At 43.9% G+C, this 13,133-nt stretch overlaps 1 protein-coding gene across 1 annotated transcript in view; it reads right to left on the bottom strand.

The window, feature by feature from the left end:
• LOC140191024 (protein GPR108-like) overlaps positions 1-13,133 on the bottom strand; it is a 72,894-nt gene that overhangs the window by 59,224 nt on the left and 537 nt on the right. The window lies entirely within an intron of this gene.

Below are 13,133 nucleotides of genomic sequence, written 5' to 3'. Positions count from 1 at the left end.
ATCATATACATTCTTAGGCTACGTCCACACTAGAGCGGATAATTTCGAAAACGCCGGTTTCGAGTAAAAATGACAGGTGTTCACACAACGCATTTTTCAAAATATCTCTGTCCACACCAAAACTGATATTTGGGCAAATCTACTCCTACTGGGCATGCGTAGACACATCTACAGAAAAACAAGCGAAGAGGAAACGGTATAATATTCACGTTTCCGTGGCGGTGTTGTGCTATTTCCATAGAATAAAACTAGAGTACCAACAACAACAGCGAAAGAAAGTTTTCAACAATGTCTTCGAGGAATACAAAGAAAACCTCCGCTGGAAAAATCAGACCGGACTTCTCGTTCAGACGGACAATGAAGTCAAGCTGTTTCTGCGAGATACAAACGACTACAAAGTCAGCAAAGCAGTAGGGATGTTTAATTCCAAACAAACTATTAACATAGATAATAAAGTAAGCAACACATGCATGAAGCTGTTCTCTACCCAAGAGATTGGAATCTTCTGCCGCCAGACCTGCACTGTATTTCTGGCATTAATATTATTAAAGATAGACTCAATCAAATCAATTTAGGGGATCTAGTCAAAAAAGCTCACGTTACAATTCAACTCTCACGCCGTTCACACTGACTGCGCGTTATAACAGCCGTCTGGCAGTGCTTGCGCAGTACCAAGCAGAAGCAGAAAAAGCATTGTTGTTGTGGTGTTGTCATGACAGCATTTTTAAATATCTCCGTTTACCCCGCCCACACTACAACGCGAAACAATCGTTTTCAAATTTACACACTCTGGAGAGTGTTCTAGAAAATCTCTGTTTTCGGGGGATGAAAACGCCGTTTCAGTGTGGACGGAGGGGCAAAACGAAAAGGCTGCATTTTCAAAATTATCCGGTGTAGTGTGGACATAGCCTTAGTTTTACTTTTAGCCAGTCATGCATGTATGACGTGCATGTTAAACTAGAATGGTTGGGGGGTGGGAATCAAATTAAAGAGGCTAGGCGTGAGGAGGTTAGTTCACAACAGGGGGATGGGAACCAGTGCAGAGAGACAGAGGGGTGTAAAGTGAGGGTAGAAACAAAAAGTACTAAGGAGAAAAGTAAAAGTGGCAGGCCGACAAATCCAAGGCAAGCATTAAAAAGGGCCACTTTTTAATTGTATAAGGGCTAAGAGAGTTGTAAAAGAGCGCCTGAAGGCTTTGTGTGTCAATGCAAGGAGCATTCGTAATAAGGTGGATGAATTGAAAGTGCAGATTGTTATTAATGATTATGATATAGTTGGGATCACAGAGATATGGCTCCAGGGTATCCAGGGATGGGAGCTCAACGTTCAGGGATATTCAATATTCAGGAGGGATAGACATGAAGGAAGGGGAGGTGGGGTGGCGTTGCTGGTTAAAGAAGATATTAACGCAATAGAAAGGAAGGACATAAGCCGGGAAGATGTGGAATCGATATGGGTAGAGCTGCGTAACACTAAGGGGCAGAAGACGCTGGTGGGAGTTGTGTACAGGCCACCTAACAGTAGTAGTGAGGTCGGAGATGGTATTAAGCAGGAAATTAGAAATGTGTGCAATAAAGGAACAGCAGTTATAATGGGTGACTTCAATCTACATGTAGATTGGGTGAACCAAATTGGTAAAGGTGCCGAGGAAGAGGATTTCTTGGAATGTATGCGGGATGGTTTTTTAAACCAACATGTCGAGGAACCAACTAGAGAGCAGGCTATTCTGGACTGGGTTTTGAGCAATGAGGAAGGGTTAAGTAGCAATCATGTCGTGAGAGGTCCCTTGGGTAAGAGTGACCATAATATGGTGGAATTCTTCATTAAGATGGAGAGTGACATAGTTAATTCAGAAACAAAGGTTCTGAACTAAAAGAGGGGTAACTTTGAAGGTATGAGACGTGAATTAGCTAAGATAGACTGGCAAATGACACTTAAAGGATTGACGGTGGATATGCAATGGCAAGCATTTAAAGGTTGCATGGATGAACTACAACAATTGTTCATCCCAGTTTGGCAAAAGAATCAATCAAGGAAGGTAGTGCACCCGTGGCTGACAAGAGAAATTAGGGATAGTATCAATTCCAAGGAAGAAGCATACAAATTAGCCAGAGAAAGTGGCTCACCTGAGGACTGGGAGAAATTCAGAGTTCAGCAGAGGAGGACAAAGGGCTTAATTAGGAAGGGGAAAAAAGATTATGAGAGAAAACTGGCAGGGAACATAAAAAACGGACTGTAAAAGCTTTTATAGATATGTAAAAAGGAAAAGACTGGTAAAGACAAATGTAGGTCCCCTGCAGACAGAAACGGGTGAATTGATTATGGGGAGCAAGGACATGGCAGACCAATTGAATAATTACTTTGGTTCTGTCTTCACTAAGGAGGACATAAATAATCTTCCAGAAATAGTAGGGGACAGAGGGTCCAGTGAGATGGAGGAACTGAGCGAAATACATGTTAGTAGGGAAGTGGTGTTAGGTAAATTGAAGGGATTGAAGGCAGATAAATCCCCAGGGCCAGATGGTCTGCATCCTAGAGTGCTTAAGGAAGTAGCCCAAGAAATAGCGGATGCATTAGTGATAATTTTTCAAAACTCGTTAGATTCTGGACTAGTTCCTGAGGATTGGAGGGTGGCTAATGTAACTCCACTTTTTAAAAAAGGAGGGAGAGAGAAACCGGGGAATTATAGACCGGTTAGCCTAACGTCGGTGGTGGGGAAACTGCTGGAGTCAGTTATCAAGGATGTGATAACAGCACATTTGGAAAGCGGTGAAATGATTGGACAAAGTCAGCATGGATTTGTGAAAGGAAAATCATGTCTGACGAATCTCATAGAATTTTTGGAGGATGTAACTAGTAGAGTGGATAGGGGAGAACCAGTGGATGTGGTATATTTGGATTTTCAAAAGGCTTTTGACAAGGTCCTACACAGGAGGTTAGTGTGCAAACTTAAAGCACACGGTATTGGGGGTAAGGTATTGGTGTGGGTGGAGAATTGGTTAGCAGACAGGAAGCAAAGAGTGGGAATAAAGGGGACCTTTTCAGAATGGCAGGCGGTGACTAGTGGGGTACCGCAAGGCTCAGTGCTGGGACCCCAGTTGTTTACAATATATATTAATGACTTGGATGAGGGAATTAAATGCAGCATCTCCAAGTTTGCGGATGACACGAAGCTGGGTGGCAGTGTTAGCTGTGAGGAGGATGCTACGAGGATGCAGGGTGACTTGGATAGGTTGGGTGAGTGGGCAAATTCATGGCAGATGCAATTTAATGTGGATAAATGTGAAGTTGTCCACTTTGGTGGCAAAAATAGGGAAACAGATTATTATTTGAATGGTGGCCGATTAGGAAAAGGAGAGGTGCAACGAGACCTGGGTGTCATTATACACCAGTCATTGAAAGTGGGCATGCAGGTACAGCAGGCGGTGAAAAAGGCGAATGGTATGCTGGCATTTATAGCGAGGATTCGAGTACAGGAGCAGGGAGGTACTACTGCAGTTGTACAAGGTCTTGGTGAGACCACACCTGGAGTATTGTGTGCAGTTTTGGTCCCCTAATCTGAGGAAAGACATCCTTGCCATAGAGGGAGTACAAAGAAGGTTCACCAGATTGATTCCTGGGATGGCAGGACTTTCATATGAAGAAAGACTGGATGAACTGGGCTTGTACTCGTTGGAATTTAGAAGATTGAGGGGGGATCTGATTGAAACGTATAAGATCCTAAAGGGATTGGACAGGCTAGATGCAGGAAGATTGTTCCCGATGTTGGCGAAGTCCAGAACGAGGGGCCACAGTTTGAGGATAGAGGGGAAGCCTTTTAGGACCGAGATTAGGAAAAACTTCTTCACACAGAGAGTGGTGAATCTGTGGAATTCTCTGCCACAGGAAACAGTTGAGGCCAGTTCATTGGCTATATTTAAGAGGGAGTTAGATATGGCCCTTGTGGCTACGGGGGTCAGGGGGTATGGAGGGAAGGCTGGGGCGGGGTTCTGAGTTGGATGATCAGCCATGATCATAATAAATGGCGGTGCAGGCTCGAAGGGCCGAATGGCCTACTCCTGCACCTATTTTCTATGTTTCTATTATGTCTCTGTCTAAATGTGCAAAGATTTTTACTCGTGAAGGATGCAAGTAATAGTCAATTCAATTCAAATGCCATATGCCGATGAGCCACCTGTACATATGACAATAAATTTGCCTATGAATTTTCAAAGTCAGTTATCGAATACTTATCCTGAATCTCACAGACGCTTTCTTGCATACATCAGCTTACAAACCCCTGAACTGAATAAACCCATCCTTCCCAGAGAACAATGGAGCTTTAAAGCAGATTAACAACTATTTTATGGCAGCATTGCAATATATCTGACCTTTCCAAACACAGACAGATTAGAAAGCACACGACATTATGGCAATATTTTACTTTTTTGATGAGACTTTCAAAGGTGAACAGAATAAATTCAAAGGAAAAAGTTTGCAGAGCCACAAAGAAAAAGGACATGAACATAAGATTGACCAATTACTTTGTTTTAACTCAATCTGTGGCGGAGATCATTGCTCCTACCCTCAGAAAATGACATAGAATAATGGTGATTTAGGTGTGAACACTCTGTGAGCTGACCAAACATTCCAATGCCCATCTTCTTCCAGATAGGAAATATTGGTTTTTGGTTTACTACTATTGTCACATATACCAAGATACAGTGAAAATCTTGCCTTACATACTGTTCATACAGATCAGAGCACTGAGCTGGAATAGGTAAAACAGTAACAATGTAGAATGAAGTGTAAAACCTACCAAAAAAAAGTGCAGTGCAGGTAAATGATAAAGTGCAAGACCATAATGAGGTAGACTGCTGGGCCAAGAATCCATCTTATCAGACAAGAGGTCCAATCAAGAGTCTGATAACAGAGGGACAGAAGGTGTTCTTGAGCCTGGTGGTATGTGCTTTTAAGGCTTTTGTATCTTCTTCCTGATGGGAGAGGAGAAAAGACAGAATGTCTGGGTTGGGTGGGGTCCTTGATAACACTGGCTGCTTTACTGAGGCAGCAAGAAGTTTAGACAGAGTCTGCAGAGAGGAAGCTGGTTGCTGTGATGTGCCGAGCTGTGTCCATAACTCTGCTGTTTCTTGTGGTCATGTGAAGAGCAGCTGCCATACCAAGCCATTGTGCACACAGGAAGCTTTCAGTGATGAATCTGTGAAAATTGTTAAGGGTTTGCTGGACCTTGCCAAATTTCTTTATCCTATGAGGAAGTAGCTTTTTAAAATTTGAATTCAAAAGGCTAACCCCGTTACCGTGTGGTCGGGAATCTTTCGGAGGGTAGTCCTCAAAATCCCCGGCCTTGCCTGCTTTTGGCGACCGAGAAGGAGGTCGAATCGTTCGGACAGAGATGGCGCTCGGTACTCGGTGTCGGAGAGCTGATCAGAGCTCAAAGTTTTCGGATGACTCAGAGTCAGATTGTGGTTGGCATGGCAGGGAGAGTTTTTCTTCCTTCTCCCGTCTGCGTGAGATGTGGGACATTTGAGAAACTTTGAACTTTACTGTGCTCACGGACTTCTTCATCAAGTTATGGTATTGTTACACTGTTTGTAACTATATGTTATAATTATGTGGGCTTGTCAGTTTTTTCAGTCTTGGTTTGTCCTGTGTTTTGTGCTATCACACCAGAGGAAATAATGTATCATTTCTTATTGCATACATTACCACATAAGCCATCTGTTGTCGGCCCCCAACGAACACATATTCCACTCTCCCCTCCTACCCCTCCTCACAGTCCCCCACCCTGCTCTCATGACTAAACCCCTCCCCCACACAAAACCACCATGGTGGGCTTTACGGCTGAACAGGTGAGAAGACAGCTGAAACGTCTCAACCCAAGCAAGGCTGCAGGACTGGATGGTGTCAGTACCAGGGTGCTCAAAGCCTGTGCCCCTCAGCTATGTGGAGTACTTCGCCATGTATTCAACCTGAGCCTGAGGCTCCGGAGGGTTCCTGTACTGTGGAAGACGTCCTGCCTCGTCCCTGTGCCGAAGATGCCGCGCCCCAGCGGACTCAATGACTACAGACCGGTGGCATTGACCTCCCACATCATGAAGACCCAGGAGAGATTTGTTCTGGAGCTGCTCCGGCCTATGGTCAGGCCACACTTAGATCCCCTCCTGTTCGCCTACCAGCCCCGACTAGGAGTTGAGAATGCCATCGTCTACCTGCTGAACCGTGTCTACGCCCACCTGGACAAGCCAGCGAGCACTGTGAGGGTCATGTTTTTTGACTTCTCCAGTGCGTTCAACACCATCCGCCCTGCTCTGCTGGGGGAGAAGCTGACAGCGATGCAGGTGGATGCTTCCCTGGTGTCATGGATTCTTGATTACCTGACTGGCAGACCACAGTACGTGTGCTTGCAACCCTGTGTGTCCGACACAGTGATCAGCAGCACTCGGGCTCCACAGGGGACTGTCTTGTCTCCCTTTCTCTTCACGATTTACACCTTGGACTTCAACTACTGCACAGAGTCTTGTCATCTTCAGAAGTTTTCCGATGACTCTGCCATAGATGGATGCATCAGCAAGGGAGATGAGGCTGAGTACAGGGCTACAGTAGGAAACTTTGTCACATGGTGTGAGCAGAATTATCTGCAGCTTAATGTGAAAAAGACTAAGGAGCTGGTGGTAGACCTGAGGAGAGCTACGGTGACCCCTGTTTCCATCCAGGGGGTCAGTGTGGACATGGTGGAGGATTACAAATACCTGGGGATACAAATTGACAATAAACTGGACTGGTCAAAGAACACTGAGGCTGTCTACAAGAAGGGTCAGAGCTGTCTCTATTTCCTGAGGAGACTGAAGTCCTTTAACATCTGCCGGACGATGCTGAGGACGTTCTATGAGTCTGTGGTGGCCAGTGCTATCATGTTTGCTGTTGTATGCTGGGGCAGCAGGCTGAGGGTAGCAGACACCAACAGAATCAACAAACTCATTCGTAAGGCTAGTGATGTTGTGGGGATGGAACTGGACTCTCTGACGATGGTGTCTGAAAAGAGGGTGCTGTCTAAGTTACATGCCATCTTGGTCAATGTCTCCCATCCACTACATAATGTACTGGGTGGGCACAGGAGTACATTCAGCCAGAGACTCACTCCACCGAGATGCAGCACAGAGCGTCATAGGAAGTCATTCCTGCCTGTGGCCATCAAACTTTACAACTCCTCCCTTGGAGGGTCAGACACCTTGAGCCGACAGGCTGGTCCTGGACTTATTTCATAATTTACTGGCATAATTTACATATTACTATTTAACTATTTATTACTATTTTTCTATTACTATTTATTATTTATGGTGCAACTGTCACGAAAACCAATTTCCCCTGGGATCAATAAAGTATGACTATGACTAAATGACAATAAAAGAGGACTACGTGTCTTCATAATCTAACTCTCCAATCAAAAGCCTTTTGCTTTCAACGTCTGTTAAATTTCACCACAAACATCAAATTAAACCAGACACCCCCAATAAGTTTCAACAAGTCATCACGATGAAGCAGTGTTTGAAGAGATCAGACCATAAGATATAGGAGCAGTCTGCTCCGCTATTCCATCTGGCTGATTTATTATTCTTCTCAACCCCATTATACCGCCTTCTCTCCCGAGACCTCCACAGTCATTTGTGGCAATGAATTCCACAGGTTTTTGGATTTCTTTTAATATTCATTTCATAAATCTTTATTACCAGGATAAAACAAGGAGATGATGAGCAAGGCAACAAAGGAAGCCAGGCATAGGCAAGTTGAGGAAGGTATTGTGGGCCCAGGAATTGAAAACAATTAAGTCATTCTAACCAGAGATGCAAAACAAAATAGAATTTAGAGGAGTGCCGAGATTGTTGATGTACAGGAAGTTACTGATAGTTTATTTCTATGCTCTGAATGATATTCAGCCCAACCAGCGTGTGCTCCTCTCGAATTGCTGCCCTCCTTCTTTATCTGACTTATTCCTTTGGTTGTATCACTCTCTGGTATGGAGGGGCCAAAGTGATAATAAACCTGATTCTCATTTTGAAGTTCCATATCCTCAACACCCTCAAAAAGAACTTCTGATTTCCCAACTTAAATTCTTGACAGCTTTCAATAACTTCCAGGAGCTAGGTGCATTTTAAAGAACAGCTTTTACTCCCCATGCCAAGTTGCCTTTGAAGTGAAGGTACCACCAAAATTTCAGTAGAGCAAGGGTTAGGATGATAATGTCCAGGCAAAGTTAGCTTACAAATGGAGTGCAGTCAACCCAGGGGAGGGAGGTCTTTGAAGAGCACACACAGCAGGAGTCCTTAGCCATCTTGCATACCAAGATAAGAATGCAAATACAGGATTCTTGTGTGACACTATTGGTCAGTTACTTTACTAATTCTGAAGTATTATCGGCCTTTGGGCATGCGACCAAGTGGTTAAGGCATTGGACTATATTTATTGTGGCACGTGGCCAGGTGGTTAAGGCATTGGACTAGCACCTGAAGGTCGTGAGTTCGAGCAAGGCACTTAATCACACATTGCTCTGCGACGACACTGGTGCCAAGCTGTATGGGTCCTAATGCCCTTCCCTTGGACAACATCGGTGTTGTGGAGAGGGGAGACTTGCAGCATGGGCAACTGCTGGTCTTCCATACAACCTTGCCCAGGCCTGCACCCTGGAGAGTGAAGACTTTCCAGGCACAGATCCATGGACTCGCAAGACTAACGGATGCTTTTATTGGCCTTTAATGTGTAATTTTATTGGCAATGCCTGTATTACTGCAGTGCTATTGGTGATTGAACATGCGGATAATTTGAACAGACACAAGGTTACCAATTGGTCAATATCTGACTCTACTACTCAATTCTGTATAAAAATATCATTTCTGTTTAAGAAAACTCATTTGCGGTAATATTTTGTTTTTGTGCTGTGTGTGATATGTGTATTGTGGGTGCACGGTGGTCTGAGGGAACGTTGTTTCGTCTGTCTGTATAAACGTACAGTCAGGTGACAATGAACTTGAAGTTGATTTCTTTGTTCAAACTTCAGAACAGTGTGGAGACACGGGCCAAGTTCTCCTTGTGCAATCGCAAATGAAGTGTGATTGAGGAACAAGTACCAGTCTTCAGAGTCCTGTTAATCAGTGTTTGGCAAGGAATTCGAGGATTTAGATCCAACATAGAAATGATAACATGTTTCTAAATCATATGATGAGTGACTTAAGAGGGGAAGCTGCAGCCTGGTCTTCCCATGTACCTGCTGCCTTGTACATGTCATACACAGAAGAAATTCTGCAGAACTCCAGAGTAACACACACAAAATGCTGGAAGAACTCCACAGGTCAGGTGAGGAATGAAGAGCCAATGTTTCAGGCTGAGACTCTTCATCAGGACTAGACAGGAAGGGGAATTTAGACAGAATGAGAAGGTGGGGGAGGGGGAATGGGTACAAGCTGGGAGAGGATAGGTGAAACCAGGAATGGGGATTGTTGGTGGGTGGGGTTGGAGGGGGAGGGGGATGAAGGGAGAAGCTGGGAGATGATAGGGGAAATCAGGAATGGGGATTGTCAGTGGGTGGGGTTGGAGGAGGAAGGGATGAAGAGAGAAGCTGGGTGATGATAGGTGGAAAATGTCATGGGCTGAAGAAGAGCAAATCTGACAGGACAGGAGAGCGGATCAATGGAGAAAGGCAAGGAGGAGGGCCAGCAAAGGGAAGTGATAGGCAGGTGAGGAGAAGAGAAGGGGTAAGAGGGGGGCTAAAGTGAAGAACGGATGGAGGAGGAGGAAGGGGGAGAAATTAGCTGAAGTTAAAGAAATCAATGTTCATTCTGTAAGGTTGGAGGCTTCCAAGACAGAATATGAAGTGTTGTTCCTTCAACCAGAGAGTGGCCTCATCACGGCAGTAGTGGAGGCCATGGACTGATATGTCAGAATGGAAATAGGGGTTGGAATTATTGTTGACCTCTGGGAAATCCTGCTTGTTGTTGGTGGTAGAAGTAGCAGGTTGGGAGGTGCTGTCAGAATCATCCGAGCGGGTAAATGTAATTCATGTTTCGAAATAAAGTCAAAAGTACAGCATGTACTGTCTCTGCAGATGGTAACAATCTGTCTTTGTCTACTCACAATCCCCGTATTATATGATCCCTCAATGTCATCCTTTCAAAGGAAAAAAAACCTAGCCTTTTCACCTTAACAGTGAGAGTGAGATTACATTTAACACCCTTGCAAATCTCTCTTCATGCCAAATTCATCACATTTCAAATATTGTTTTGGCATTTTTGTTTGGGTATAGTTTTTGTTTATAATCAGTTTTCTATTAAAAATTCTAATGTATTTCTTTATTTTCCTGTAAACACCTGAATCTCAAAATAGTATATGGTAACATGCAGATATTTTAATAAATTTTACTATTTTATGCATAGTTTTTCATAAATTCTATTGTATTTCTTTATTTTCCTGTAAATGCCTGCAAGATCATGAAGCTTACAGTATATGCTAAAGTAAACACGAGATGCTGGAGACCCTAGAAATTCAGAGTAAAACACAAAGTGCCCGAGGAACTCGGCAGGTTCTGTGGAAAGGAACAGACGGCTAGTCCCGATGAAGGTTCTTAGCCCGAGATGCCAAGCATTTATTTCCACAGATGCTGTGTGACCTGCTGAGCTCCGCCTGCATCTGGTCTGTTTTACTGTGCTAATGTAAACGTAACTTTGCTGGATCGAATAACGACAGCACAAAAAGATCGTTACTTACCTTTCCACACGTTTATTTCTTCGAGCTCAGCCGGCGAGTGAACTTGGACCCGACATCAGGGAGAGAATCTTTCTCATCTCCCCGGCGGTTCTACAAGTTCACTGCCTGATGTCAGAATTCTCAGACGTTATAAGGCCACCGATACAAAAGAACAATCAGTTTGATAACCATTCCGTTCAAGTCAATGGACTATTGATACAGAGAACAATCAGTTTGATAACTATTCTGGCCAAGTCAATGGACTATTGATACAAAAGTACAATCAATTTGTTAGACACTCCAGCAACCTGAATTAAAGAAAGGAATGTCCTACCTGGTTTGCTGGAGTCACAACTTAATGACAAAGATAAGAACATCCGTCAAATTTATGCTTTGATTAAGAAAGGAATGTTCTGTCTAATTTCCATCAGGTACTGCTTTGTGTCAAAATCAAAAGGTGTGAAAAGCCCAGAGACATCTTATGTGGATCTGGGCGAACTTTAACTCTTATCTTGCTCCAAAGAAGGCAGCTGTGAGACATTATTCAAACACACTGCAGTCACAGACATAGTCAGTACTTATTCCATTGTTTACAGGGACCTGAGAATCCCCCATTCCCTTAAACTTTATCAGTAACATATACATACGTCGATAATTAATTGTACTTTGACTTTGATAAATTTTATTTTGACCTTGACTTCTAAGATTCCTTGAATAGAATGAAGGAAAAGGTCACCTAGTTTGAAATGGAGGGTGAAACTGTATGAAGAGGAGGCAGCAGTCCCATGAAGGAAGCAACAGCTGGAGGCAAGAAGCAGAGAAAGTGGAACAAGGAGGATTATTGCAACAATAAAACCCCCTGACACCAGCATTTTCAGTGTGATGTCTTAAGAGATCTTCCAGCTCAGAGCGAGTAAGCTTCCCAGCAAGCTCGAGGCAGCAAACCTCCAGTCAACCACTTCAGGGAGATTCAGTTTGCTGGGCAGCATATGCAGAAACTGACTGAACACGTGGCATCATTAGATACAAGATAAAGATACAGTGAAATGCTCGTCTTGCACATTGTTCTCACAGATCAGGTCATTACACAATGGACTAAGCTAGAACAAAGTAAAAACAATGCAGAATAAAGTATAACATCTACGTATAAAGTGCAGAGCAGGTAAATAAAGTGCAAGCTCGTAACGAGGTGGATTGTGAAGTCAAGAGTCCATCTTAATGTAAAAGAGGTCTACTCAAGAATCTGATAAAAGCAGGACAGATCTGATGTGTAAACAAGATTAGCTTCTTGTCACATGCACATTGAAATGTACAGTGAAAAGTGTCACTTGCGTTAGAGACCAACACAGTCTGAGGACGTGCTCAGGGCAGCCCATGATTGTCGCCGTTCTTCATCGCACACCTGTAACTTACTAACCCTAACCTGAGCATCCTTGGAATGAGAGAGGAAACCTATGCAGTCACAGGGAGGATCAGAAGGATGAAAACGTATACCACCAGCCTCAAGGACCACTTCCACTCCAATGTAATGGAACTACTGAATGGTTCCATAGTACAATAATCTCACAATCTACCTCCTTATGATGTTGCAACTTATTGTTTATCAGCACTGCACTTTCTCTGTAGCTGTTACACTTTATTCTGCTATTGTTTTTACCCTGTACTACTTCAATGCACAATACAAGATATTGATCTGAACGAACAATAATCAAGACAAGCTTTTCACTGTACTTGGTACCTGTGCCAATAATAAACAAATCCCAGTTTCTTTGATCATGTTTTTAGAATGATTCAGGCAAGGACAGTCTGCATACCCGCTAAGAGGTGGCACTTCGTCAGAATTTGGGAATAATGTTAGAAATCAAACCCTAAACAGTTCCTCCAGGTGAGGCAGTTCTTCACCTGTGAATCTGTCAGCATCACTTGTTTCATCTTGTGCTCCTGGTGCTGCCTCCGTTACTTCGGTGAGTTCTTACAGAGATAGGGGGACCGCTTCATTGAGTGCTTTTGTTCCATCTACCAACATACTGGTTCTCCCTGTGGCCACCCCATTTCAATTCGACTTTCCATTCCCACATTGTCATGTCTGTCCACAGCCTCAACTGCCATGTTGAGGCCATACACAGGCTGGAAGGGAAACGCTTTGTATTCTGTTCTGGTAATCTCCAACAAGGTGGAATCAACATCAACTTCCAGTACTCACTCCGCTGTTTCTTCCCCCTCTCCCCCCAACACCTTTCATCTTCCCTCATTCCTGCAACCCCTTCTCTTCGTCTCCCCCACCTTCACCTCCTTCCCTTTATTCCATGGTCTATTTCACCATCAGATTCCTCCTCTTCTGCCCTCTACCTCTCGCACCTATCACCTCTTAGCCTCTAACAATCCCCCCTCCCCCATCC

The sequence above is a fragment of the Mobula birostris genome, chromosome 32 (assembly GCF_030028105.1).
Source record: "Mobula birostris isolate sMobBir1 chromosome 32, sMobBir1.hap1, whole genome shotgun sequence".
In the NCBI taxonomy this organism is placed as follows: Eukaryota; Metazoa; Chordata; class Chondrichthyes; order Myliobatiformes; family Myliobatidae; genus Mobula; species Mobula birostris.
This window is presented reverse-complemented; position numbering and strand designations above follow the sequence as displayed.